A 12500-nucleotide genomic window follows, 5' to 3' on the forward strand; every position below is an offset into this window, starting at 1 on the left:
TGAAAATGTGTCCGAGACAGCGCCCTCTAGGCGGACACACGCTCCGGACAGAGCCCCTGTCGCTCAAGCCCTGGAAGCCCTAAGTACCTGGGTGGAATCAGTTCCAGGATTTCATCCATGCGGGAAAAGTTGAAAATGTGTCCGAGACAGCGCCCCCTAGGCGGACACACGCTCCGGACAGAGCCCCTGTCGCTCAAGCCCTGGAAGCCCTAAGTACCTGGGTGGAATCAGTTCCAGGATTTCATCCATGCGGGAAAAGTTGAAAATGTGTCCGAGACAGCGCCCCCTAGGCGGACACACGCTCCGGACAGAGCCCCTGTCGCTCAAGCCCTGGAAGCCCTAAGTACCTGGGTGGAATCAGTTCCAGGATTTCATCCATGCGGGAAAAGTTGAAAATGTGTCCGAGACAGCGCCCCCTAGGCGGACACACGCTCCGGACAGAGCCCCTGTCGCTCAAGCCCTGGAAGCCCTAAGTACCTGGGTGGAATCAGTTCCAGGATTTCATCCATGCGGGAAAAGTTGAAAATGTGTCCGGGACAGCGCCCCCTAGGCGGACACACGCTCCGGACAGAGCCCCTGTCGCTCAAGCCCTGGAAGCCCTAAGTACCTGGGTGGAATCAGTTCCAGGATTTCATTCATGCGGGAAAAGTTGAAAATGTGTCCGAGAAGGCGCCCCTTAGGCGGACACAGGTGTCTGCATGAGCCCCTGTCGCTCAGATGCTGGAAGAGCAGTTTGAAAAAGGACCGGGGTAAAGAGGGGGAAAGCACCATATATGTGTCCGGGAAGGCGCCCCTCGGGCGGACACAGGTGTCTGCATGAGCCCCTGTCGCTCAGATGCTGGAAGATCAGTTTGAAAAAGGACCGGGGTAAAGAGGGGGGAAGCACCATATATGTGTCCGGGAAGGCGCCCCTCGGGCGGACACAGGTGTCTGCATGAGCCCCTGTCGCTCAGATGCTGGAAGATCAGTTTGAAAAAGGACCGGGGTAAAGAGGGGGGAAGCACCATATATGTGTCCGGGAAGGCGCCCCTCGGGCGGACACAGGTGTCTGCATGAGCCCCTGTCGCTCAGATGCTGGAAGATCAGTTTGAAAAAAGAACCAGAGGATAGAGGGGAAAAACACCATATTTGTGTCCGAAAATAGCTCACTTTGACTCGGACGCGTTCCCTGTGATTTCAGCCTGTCAGACATGGTGCACATAGTAACGAGATGGAGGTGTTTTGGTCGACCAGGTAAAAAACGAAAAATCGAGAGAAGGTAAAAAGTAGGTGAAAAATTAAGCCTCTCTCGTTAAGGTACTTAGAAAAAATCCCAAAAAAAAAATGAACTCCCATTGAAATGAATGGGGAAAATTTTTTTTCTCGTTTTTTTTCTAAGTACAACAACGAGAGAAGGTAAAAAATGGTTTTTTTTAGCCTCTCTCGTTAAGGTACTTAGAAAAAAACCCAGATTTTTTATTTTCTCGTTTTTTTTCTAAGTACAACAACGAGAGAAGGTAAAAACAGGTGCTTTTTAGCCTCTCTCGTTAAGGTACTTGGAAAAAATCCGAGACATGTTTGGTCTTCCCCACTGACAGTGTGCCTTTGCTGGGTAAGTTGTGGACGTGCCAGGCACCCCCGGGACACCGGTGGAACGCGGCCGGACTCGTGGTACTCCAACCCGGGCATAATTTTGGATATTTCCCGGTCCTTTTTTTCCCCACTTTCCCAACTTTTCTTCTGAATCACAGTGCGCCTTTGCTGGGTAAGTTGTGGACATGGCAGGCACCCCCGGGACACCGGTGGAACGCGGCCGGACTCGTGGTACTCCAACCCGGGCATAATTTTGGATCAAATTCGGGACTTTTGCCCACTTTCCCAACTTTTCTTCCCAATCACAGTGCGCCTTTGCTGGGTAAGTTGTGGACATGCCAGGCACCCCCGGGACACCGGTGGAACGCGGCCGGACTCGTGGTACTCCAACCCGGGCATAATTTTGGATCAAATTCGGGACTTTTGCCCACTTTCCCAACTTTTCTTCCCAATCACAGTGCGCCTTTGCTGGGTAAGTTGTGGACATGCCAGGCACCCCCGGGACACCGGTGGAACGCGGCCGGACTCGTGGTACTCCAACCCGGGCATAATTTTGGATCAAATTCGGGACTTTTGCCCACTTTCCCAACTTTTCTTCCCAATCACAGTGCGCCTTTGCTGGGTAAGTTGTGGACATGCCAGGCACCCCCGAGACACTGGTGGAACGCGGCGGGACTTGTGGGACTCGAACCTGGGTGTGATTTTGGACCAAATTCGGGACTTTTGCCCACTTTCCCAACTTTTCTTCCCAATCACAGTGCGCCTTTGCTGGGTGCGTTGTGGACATTGTAGGCACCCCGGAACCCTGGTGGAACGCGGCGGGACTTGTGGGACTCTAATCTGGGTGTGATTTTGGATAAAATTCGGGACTTTTGCCCACTTTCCCAACTTTTCTTCCCAATCACAGTGCACCTTTGCTGGGTGCGTTGTGGACATTGTAGGCGCCCCGGAACCCTGGTGGAACGCGGCGGGACTTGTGGGACTCGAACCTGGGTGTGATTTTGGACCAAATTCGGGACTTTTGCCCACTTTCCCAACTTTTCTTCCCAATCACAGTGCGCCTTTGCTGGGTGCGTCGTGGACATTGTAGGCACCCCGGAACCCTGGTGGAACGCGGCGGGACTTGTGGGACTCGAACCTGGGTGTGATTTTGGACCAAATTCGGGACTTTTGCCCACTTTCCCAACTTTTCTTCCCATTCACAGTGCGCCTTTGCTGGGTGCGTTGTGGACATTGTAGGCACCCCGGAACCCTGGTGGAACGCGGCGGGACTTGTGGGACTCGAACCTGGGTGTGATTTTGGACCAAATTCGGGACTTTTGCCCACTTTCCCAACTTTTCTTCCCAATCACAGTGCGCCTTTGCTGGGTGCGTTGTGGACATTGTAGGCACCCCGAGACACTGGTGGAACGCGGCGGGACTTGCGGGACTCGAACCTGGGTGTGATTTTGGACCAAATTCGGGACTTTTGCCCACTTTCCCAACTTTTCTTCCCAATCACAGTGCGCCTTTGCTGGGTGCGTTGTGGACATTGTAGGCACCCCGGAACCCTGGTGGAACGCGGCGGGACTTGTGGGACTCGAACCTGGGTGTGATTTTGGACCAAATTCGGGACTTTTGCCCACTTTCCCAACTTTTCTTCCCAATCACAGTGCGCCTTTGCTGGGTGCGTTGTGGACATTGTAGGCACCCCGGAACCCTGGTGGAACGCGGCGGGACTTGTGGGACTCGAACCTGGGTGTGATTTTGGACCAAATTCGGGACTTTTGCCCACTTTCCCAACTTTTCTTCCCAATCACAGTGCGCCTTTGCTGGGTGCGTCGTGGACATTGTAGGCACCCCGGAACCCTGGTGGAACGCGGCGGGACTTGTGGGACTCGAACCTGGGTGTGATTTTGGACCAAATTCGGGACTTTTGCCCACTTTCCCAACTTTTCTTCCCAATCACAGTGCGCCTTTGCTGGGTGCGTCGTGGACATTGTAGGCATCCCGGAACCCTGGTGGAACGCGGCGGGACTTGTGGGACTCGAACCTGGGTGTGATTTTGGACCAAATTCGGGACTTTTGCCCACTTTCCCAACTTTTCTTCCCAATCACAGTGCGCCTTTGCTGGGTGCGTTGTGGACATTGTAGGCACCCCGAGACACTGGTGGAACGCGGCGGGACTTGCGGGACTCGAACCTGGGTGTGATTTTGGACCAAATTCGGGACTTTTGCCCACTTTCCCAACTTTTCTTCCCAATCACAGTGCGCCTTTGCTGGGTGCGTTGTGGACATTGTAGGCACCCCGGAACCCTGGTGGAACGCGGCGGGACTTGTGGGACTCGAACCTGGGTGTGATTTTGGACCAAATTCGGGACTTTTGCCCACTTTCCCAACTTTTCTTCCCAATCACAGTGCGCCTTTGCTGGGTGCGTTGTGGACATTGTAGGCACCCCGGAACCCTGGTGGAACGCGGCGGGACTTGTGGGACTCGAACCTGGGTGTGATTTTGGACCAAATTCGGGACTTTTGCCCACTTTCCCAACTTTTCTTCCCAATCACAGTGCGCCTTTGCTGGGTGCGTTGTGGACATTGTAGGCACCCCGAGACACTGGTGGAACGCGGCGGGACTTGCGGGACTCGAACCTGGGTGTGATTTTGGACCAAATTCGGGACTTTTGCCCACTTTCCCAACTTTTCTTCCCAATCACAGTGCGCCTTTGCTGGGTGCGTTGTGGACATTGTAGGCACCCCGGAACCCTGGTGGAACGCGGCGGGACTTGCGGGACTCGAACCTGGGTGTGATTTTGGACCAAATTCGGGACTTTTGCCCACTTTCCCAACTTTTCTTCCCAATCACAGTGCGCCTTTGCTGGGTGCGTTGTGGACATTGTAGGCACCCCGGAACCCTGGTGGAACGCGGCGGGACTTGTGGGACTCGAACCTGGGTGTGATTTTGGACCAAATTCGGGACTTTTGCCCACTTTCCCAACTTTTCTTCCCAATCACAGTGCGCCTTTGCTGGGTGCGTCGTGGACATTGTAGGCATCCCGGAACCCTGGTGGAACGCGGCGGGACTTGTGGGACTCGAACCTGGGTGTGATTTTGGACCAAATTCGGGACTTTTGCCCACTTTCCCAACTTTTCTTCCCAATCACAGTGCGCCTTTGCTGGGTGCGTTGTGGACATTGTAGGCACCCCGAGACACTGGTGGAACGCGGCGGGACTTGCGGGACTCGAACCTGGGTGTGATTTTGGACCAAATTCGGGACTTTTGCCCACTTTCCCAACTTTTCTTCCCAATCACAGTGCGCCTTTGCTGGGTGCGTTGTGGACATTGTAGGCACCCCGGAACCCTGGTGGAACGCGGCGGGACTTGTGGGACTCGAACCTGGGTGTGATTTTGGACCAAATTCGGGACTTTTGCCCACTTTCCCAACTTTTCTTCCCAATCACAGTGCGCCTTTGCTGGGTGCGTTGTGGACATTGTAGGCACCCCGGGACCCTGGTGGAACGCGGCGGGACTTGTGGGACTCGAACCTGGGTGTGATTTTGGTCCAAATTCGGGACTTTTGCCCACTTTCCCAACTTTTCTTCCCAATCACAGTGCGCCTTTGCTGGGTAAGTTGTGGACATTGTAGGCACCCCGAGGGCACCCCGGCACTCTGGTGGAACGCGGCGGGACTTGTGGGACTCGAACCTGGGTGTGATTTTGGACCAAATTCGGGACTTTTGCCCACTTTCCCAACTTTTCTTCCCAATCACAGTGCGCCTTTGCTGGGTGCGTCTTGGACATGTCAGGCACCCCGGAACACTGGTGGAACGCGGCGGGACTTGTGGGACTCGAACCTGGGTGTGATTTTGGTCCAAATTCGGGACTTTTGCCCACTTTCCCAACTTTTCTTCCCAATCACAGTGCGCCTTTGCTGGGTGCGTTGTGGACATTGTAGGCACCCCGGCACTCTGATGGAACGCGGCGGGACTTGCGGGACTCGAACCTGGGTGTGATTTTGGACCAAATTGGGGACTTTTGCCCACTTTCCCAACTTTTCTTCCCAATCACAGTGCGCCTTTGCTGGGTGCGTCGTGGACATGTCAGGCACCCCGGAACCCTGGTGGAACGCGGCGGGACTAAGTTCCAAGAGGGCGTTTTTGCCCCCCCTCCAAACTCCCTGTCTTTGTTTATAGTGCATATTTTCTGCTGGATCTACTCTCTATTTACTCCAAGGAAAAAAACTAGCCGGTCGCGGCAAATTTTTACAATCGGTCGCCAAACTACGGCACGAGGGCCGAACGTGGTACGCCGGCGTCCAAGATACGGCCCGGGGATTTTTTTGATTTTTTGGGCTTTTTTTGATTTTTTTTGGACATGTTGGGCATCCCAGGACTCGGGTGCGACTGCAGGACGTGTGGGGCTCTAACCTGGGTGTGGTTTTTGGTCATTTTTCCGGACTTTTGCCCACTTTTCCAACTTTTCTTCCCAATCACAGTGCGCCTTTGCTGGGTAAGTTGTGGACATTGTAGGCACCCCGGAACACTGGTGGAACGCGGCGGGACTTGTGGGACTCGAACCTGGGTGTGATTTTGGATCAAATTCGGGACTTTTGCCCACTTTTCCAACTTTTCTTCCCCACTCACAGTGCGCCTTTGCTGGGTGCGTTTTGGGCATGTGGGGGGCACCTCGGACTCGGGTGGGACGCGGCGGGACTTGTGGCACTCGTACCTGGGTGTGATTTTTGATCATTTTGTGGACTTTTCCCCAGACACTCTCCACTTGTCTACCCCACTTCCCCTGTGACTTTGCTGGGGGGCGTTTCCCCGCTGTCCTTTGTAGTGTAAGGGTTACTTTTCTTTTTTTTCTGTCTGAAAATAGGGCCCCAAAAGGCCTCACACTCCCCGGGAAGACCTGATGGACGCCTCGGCGTCACTGAAACAGGCCAATCTGTCTGAAAATATGGCCCACGAAAGGCCTCACATTCCCCGGGAAGACCTGATGGACGCCCCGGCGTCACCGAAATACGGCAAACTGTCTGAAAATAGGGGCTCCAAGGGTTCCCCACTCTTTCTGGCCCACAAAAGGCCTCTCATTCCCCGGGAACACCTGTAGGACTCCCCGGCGTCAAGGAAATACGCCAAACTGTCTGAAAATAGGGCCCCAAAAGAACTGGAAATGATGCCTTTAATTTGGGGGGGTGATGTCTTTAATTTGGGGGGTGCATTGGAGGCGGGAGTCCACTGGAGGGCTACACACCGTCTGAATATAGGGCCCCAAAAGGCCTGGAATTAATGTATTTAATTTGGGGGGGTGCATTTGCAGCGGGAGTCCACCGGAGGGCTCCATTTCCCCACTCTTTTGTTGACATATGGCCACAAAAGGCCTCTCATTCCCCGGGAAGACCTGATGGACGCCCCGGCGTCACCGAAATACGGCAAACTGTCTGAAAATAGGGGCTCCAAGGGTTCCCCACTCTTTCTGGCCCACAAAAGGCCTCTCATTCCCCGGGAACACCTGTAGGACTCCCCGGCGTCAAGGAAATACGCCAAACTGTCTGAAAATAGGGCCCCAAAAGAACTGGAAATGATGCCTTTAATTTGGGGGGTGATGTCTTTAATTTGGGGGGTGCATTGGAGGCGGGAGTCCACTGGAGGGCTCCACACCGTCTGAATATAGGGCCCCAAAAGGCCTGGAATTAATGTATTTAATTTGGGGGGTGCATTTGCAGCGGGAGTCCACCGGAGGGCTCCATTTCCCCACTCTTTTGTTGACATATGGCCACAAAAGGCCTCTCATTCCCCGGGAAGACCTGATGGACGCCCCGGCGTCACCGAAATAAGCCAAACTGTCTGAAAATAGGGGCTCCAAGGGTCCCCCACTCTTTCTGGCCCACAAAAGGCCTCTCATTCCCCGGGAACACCAAAAGAACTGGAAATAATGTGTTTAATTCAGGGTGCATTTGCAGCGAGTGTCCACCAGAGGGCTCCAATTCCCCAGCTATAGTCCTGGTACTCTAAAATGATGGCACTTAGTCAAATTTCCGCCTTTTTTTGATGACTTCCAACTAGGAGAGGGACTAATTTTGAGTTCCGGACCCGGGTGGAGAACCATAGCACGTCGGCCTTCTTAAAGGGACATCCTCCTAGGCACTTAGTCAAATTTCCGCCTTTTTTTTGGACTTCCAGCGAGGAGAGGGACTAATTTGGCGTTCCAGACCCAGGTGGAGAACCATAGCACGTCGGCCTTCTTTAAGGGACATCCTCCTAGGCACTTAGTCAAATTTACGCCTTTTTTTTGGACTTCCAGCGAGGAGAGGGACAATTTTGCTTTCCTGACCCAGGTGGAGAACCATAGCACGTCGGCCTTCTTAAAGGGAAATGCTCCTAGGCACTTAGTCAAATTCACGCCTTTTTTTTGGACTTCCAGCGAGGAGAGGGACTAATTTGCTTTCCTGACCCAGGTGGAGAACCATAGCACGTCGGCCTTCTTAAAGGGAAATGCTCCTAGGCACTTAGTCAAATTCACGCCTTTTTTTTGGACTTCCAGCGAGGAGAGGGACTAATTTGCTTTCCTGACCCAGGTGGAGAACCATAGCACGTCGGCCTTCTTAAAGGGAAATGCTCCTAGGCACTTAGTCAAATTCACGCCTTTTTTTTGGACTTCCAGCGAGGAGAGGGACTAATTTTGCTTTCCGTACCCGGGTGGAGAACCATAGCAGGTCGGCCTTCTTAAAGGGAAATGCTCCTAGACACTTAGTCAAATTTACCAAACTTTTCTATAGAGCCCTGGTACTCTAAAATGATGACACATAGACAAAAAACCAAACTTTTCTATAGAGGCCTGGTACTCTAAAATGATGGCACTTAGTCAAATTTCCGCCTTTTTTTTGGACTTCCAGCGAGGAGAGGGACTAATTTTGCGTTCCTGACCCAGGTGGAGGACCATAGCACGTCGGCCTTCTTAAAGGGACATCCTCCTAGGCACTTAGTCAAATTTACACCTTTTTTTTGGACTTCCAGCGAGGAGAGGGACAATTTTGCGTTCCTGACCCAGGTGGAGGACCATAGCACGTCGGCCTTCTTAAAGGGAAATGCTCCTAGGCACTTAGTCAAATTCACGCCTTTTTTTTGGACTTCCAGCGAGGAGAGGGACAATTTTGCTTTCCTGACCCAGGTGGAGAACCATAGCACGTCGGCCTTCTTAAAGGGAAATGCTCCTAGGCACTTAGTCAAATTCACGCCTTTTTTTTGGACTTCCAGCGAGGAGAGGGACTAATTTGCTTTCCTGACCCAGGTGGAGAACCATAGCACGTCGGCCTTCTTAAAGGGAAATGCTCCTAGGCACTTAGTCAAATTCACGCCTTTTTTTTGGACTTCCAGCGAGGAGAGGGACAATTTTGCTTTCCTGACCCAGGTGGAGAACCATAGCACGTCGGCCTTCTTAAAGGGAAATGCTCCTAGGCACTTAGTCAAATTCACGCCTTTTTTTTGGACTTCCAGCGAGGAGAGGGACAATTTTGCTTTCCTGACCCAGGTGGAGAACCATAGCACGTCGGCCTTCTTAAAGGGAAATGCTCCTAGGCACTTAGTCAAATTCACGCCTTTTTTTTGGACTTCCAGCGAGGAGAGGGACTAATTTGGCGTTCCAGACCCAGGTGGAGAACCATAGCAGGTCGGCCTTCTTAAAGGGACATGCCCCTAGACACTTAGTCAAATTTACGCCTGAAAATAGGGCCCCAAAAGAACTGGAAATAATGTCTTTAATTCAGGGTGCATTTGCAGCGAGTGTCCACCAGAGGGCTCCAATTCCCCCACTATAGTCCTGGTACTCTAAAATGATGGCACTTAGTCAAATTTCCGCCTTTTTTTGATGACTTCCAACTAGGAGAGGGACTAATTTTGAGTTCCGGACCCGGGTGGAGAACCATAGCACGTCGGCCTTCTTAAAGGGACATCCTCCTAGGCACTTAGTCAAATTTACACCTTTTTTTGGACTTCCAGCGAGGAGAGGGACAATTTTGCTTTCCTGACCCAGGTGGAGAACCATAGCAGGTCGGCCTTCTTAAAGGGACATCCTCCTAGGCACTTAGTCAAATTCACGCCTTTTTTTTGGACTTCCAGCGAGGAGAGGGACAATTTTGCGTTCCTGACCCAGGTGGAGGACCATAGCACGTCGGCCTTCTTAAAGGGACATCCTCCTAGGCACTTAGTCAAATTTACACCTTTTTTTTGGACTTCCAGCGAGGAGAGGGACAATTTTGCGTTCCTGACCCAGGTGGAGGACCATAGCACGTCGGCCTTCTTAAAGGGAAATGCTCCTAGGCACTTAGTCAAATTCACGCCTTTTTTTTGGACTTCCAGCGAGGAGAGGGACAATTTTGCTTTCCTGACCCAGGTGGAGAACCATAGCACGTCGGCCTTCTTAAAGGGAAATGCTCCTAGGCACTTAGTCAAATTCACGCCTTTTTTTTGGACTTCCAGCGAGGAGAGGGACTAATTTGCTTTCCTGACCCAGGTGGAGAACCATAGCACGTCGGCCTTCTTAAAGGGAAATGCTCCTAGGCACTTAGTCAAATTCACGCCTTTTTTTTGGACTTCCAGCGAGGAGAGGGACTAATTTGCTTTCCTGACCCAGGTGGAGAACCATAGCACGTCGGCCTTCTTAAAGGGAAATGCTCCTAGGCACTTAGTCAAATTCACGCCTTTTTTTTGGACTTCCAGCGAGGAGAGGGACTAATTTTGCTTTCCGTACCCGGGTGGAGAACCATAGCAGGTCGGCCTTCTTAAAGGGAAATGCTCCTAGACACTTAGTCAAATTTACCAAACTTTTCTATAGAGCCCTGGTACTCTAAAATGATGACACATAGACAAAAAACCAAACTTTTCTATAGAGGCCTGGTACTCTAAAATGATGGCACTTAGTCAAATTTCCGCCTTTTTTTTGGACTTCCAGCGAGGAGAGGGACTAATTTTGCGTTCCTGACCCAGGTGGAGGACCATAGCACGTCGGCCTTCTTAAAGGGACATCCTCCTAGGCACTTAGTCAAATTTACACCTTTTTTTTGGACTTCCAGCGAGGAGAGGGACAATTTTGCGTTCCTGACCCAGGTGGAGGACCATAGCACGTCGGCCTTCTTAAAGGGACATCCTCCTAGGCACTTAGTCAAATTTACACCTTTTTTTTGGACTTCCAGCGAGGAGAGGGACAATTTTGCGTTCCTGACCCAGGTGGAGGACCATAGCACGTCGGCCTTCTTAAAGGGAAATGCTCCTAGGCACTTAGTCAAATTCACGCCTTTTTTTTGGACTTCCAGCGAGGAGAGGGACTAATTTGCTTTCCTGACCCAGGTGGAGAACCATAGCACGTCGGCCTTCTTAAAGGGAAATGCTCCTAGGCACTTAGTCAAATTCACGCCTTTTTTTTGGACTTCCAGCGAGGAGAGGGACTAATTTGCTTTCCTGACCCAGGTGGAGAACCATAGCACGTCGGCCTTCTTAAAGGGAAATGCTCCTAGGCACTTAGTCAAATTCACGCCTTTTTTTTGGACTTCCAGCGAGGAGAGGGACAATTTTGCTTTCCTGACCCAGGTGGAGAACCATAGCACGTCGGCCTTCTTAAAGGGAAATGCTCCTAGGCACTTAGTCAAATTCACGCCTTTTTTTTGGACTTCCAGCGAGGAGAGGGACAATTTTGCTTTCCTGACCCAGGTGGAGAACCATAGCACGTCGGCCTTCTTAAAGGGACATCCTCCTAGGCACTTAGTCAAATTTCCGCCTTTTTTTTGGACTTCCAGCGAGGAGAGGGACTAATTTGGCGTTCCAGACCCAGGTGGAGAACCATAGCACGTCGGCCTTCTTAAAGGGACATCCTCCTAGGCACTTAGTCAAATTTACACCTTTTTTTGGACTTCCAGCGAGGAGAGGGACAATTTTGCTTTCCTGACCCAGGTGGAGAACCATAGCAGGTCGGCCTTCTTAAAGGGACATCCTCCTAGGCACTTAGTCAAATTCACGCCTTTTTTTTGGACTTCCAGCGAGGAGAGGGACTAATTTGGCGTTCCAGACCCAGGTGGAGAACCATAGCACGTCGGCCTTCTTAAAGGGACATCCTCCTAGGCACTTAGTCAAATTTACACCTTTTTTTGGACTTCCAGCGAGGAGAGGGACAATTTTGCTTTCCTGACCCAGGTGGAGAACCATAGCAGGTCGGCCTTCTTAAAGGGACATCCTCCTAGGCACTTAGTCAAATTTACGCCTTTTTTTTGGACTTCCAGCGAGGAGAGGGACTAATTTTGCTTTCCGCACCCGGGTGGAGAACCATAGCAGGTCAGCCTTCTTAAAGGGACATCCTCCTAGGCACTTAGTCAAATTCACGCCTTTTTTTTGGACTTCCAGCGAGGAGAGGGACTAATTTTGCTTTCCGCACCCGGGTGGAGAACCATAGCAGGTCAGCCTTCTTAAAGGGACATCCTCCTAGGCACTTAGTCAAATTTACGCCTTTTTTTTTGGACTTCCAGCGAGGAGAGGGACAATTTTGCTTTCCTGACCCAGGTGGAGAACCATAGCACGTCGGCCTTCTTAAAGGGAAATGCTCCTAGGCACTTAGTCAAATTCACGCCTTTTTTTTGGACTTCCAGCGAGGAGAGGGACTAATCAAACTTTTCTATAGAGGCCTGGTACTCTAAAATAATGACACTTAGTCAAATTTCCGCCTTTTTTTGACTACTTCCAGCTAGGAGAGGGACTAATTTGGCGTTCCGTACCCAGGTGGAGAACCATAGCACGTCGGCCTTCTTAAAGGGAAATGCTCCTAGACACTTAGTCAAATTCACGCCTTTTTTTTGGACTTCCAGCTAGGAGAGGGACTAATTTGGCGTTCCGTACCCAGGTGGAGAACCATAGCACGTCGGCCTTCTTAAAGGGAAATGCTCCTAGACACTTAGTCAAATTCA

Source organism: Nerophis lumbriciformis, unplaced genomic scaffold (assembly GCF_033978685.3).
Source record: "Nerophis lumbriciformis unplaced genomic scaffold, RoL_Nlum_v2.1 HiC_scaffold_41, whole genome shotgun sequence".
NCBI lineage: Eukaryota > Metazoa > Chordata > Actinopteri > Syngnathiformes > Syngnathidae > Nerophis > Nerophis lumbriciformis.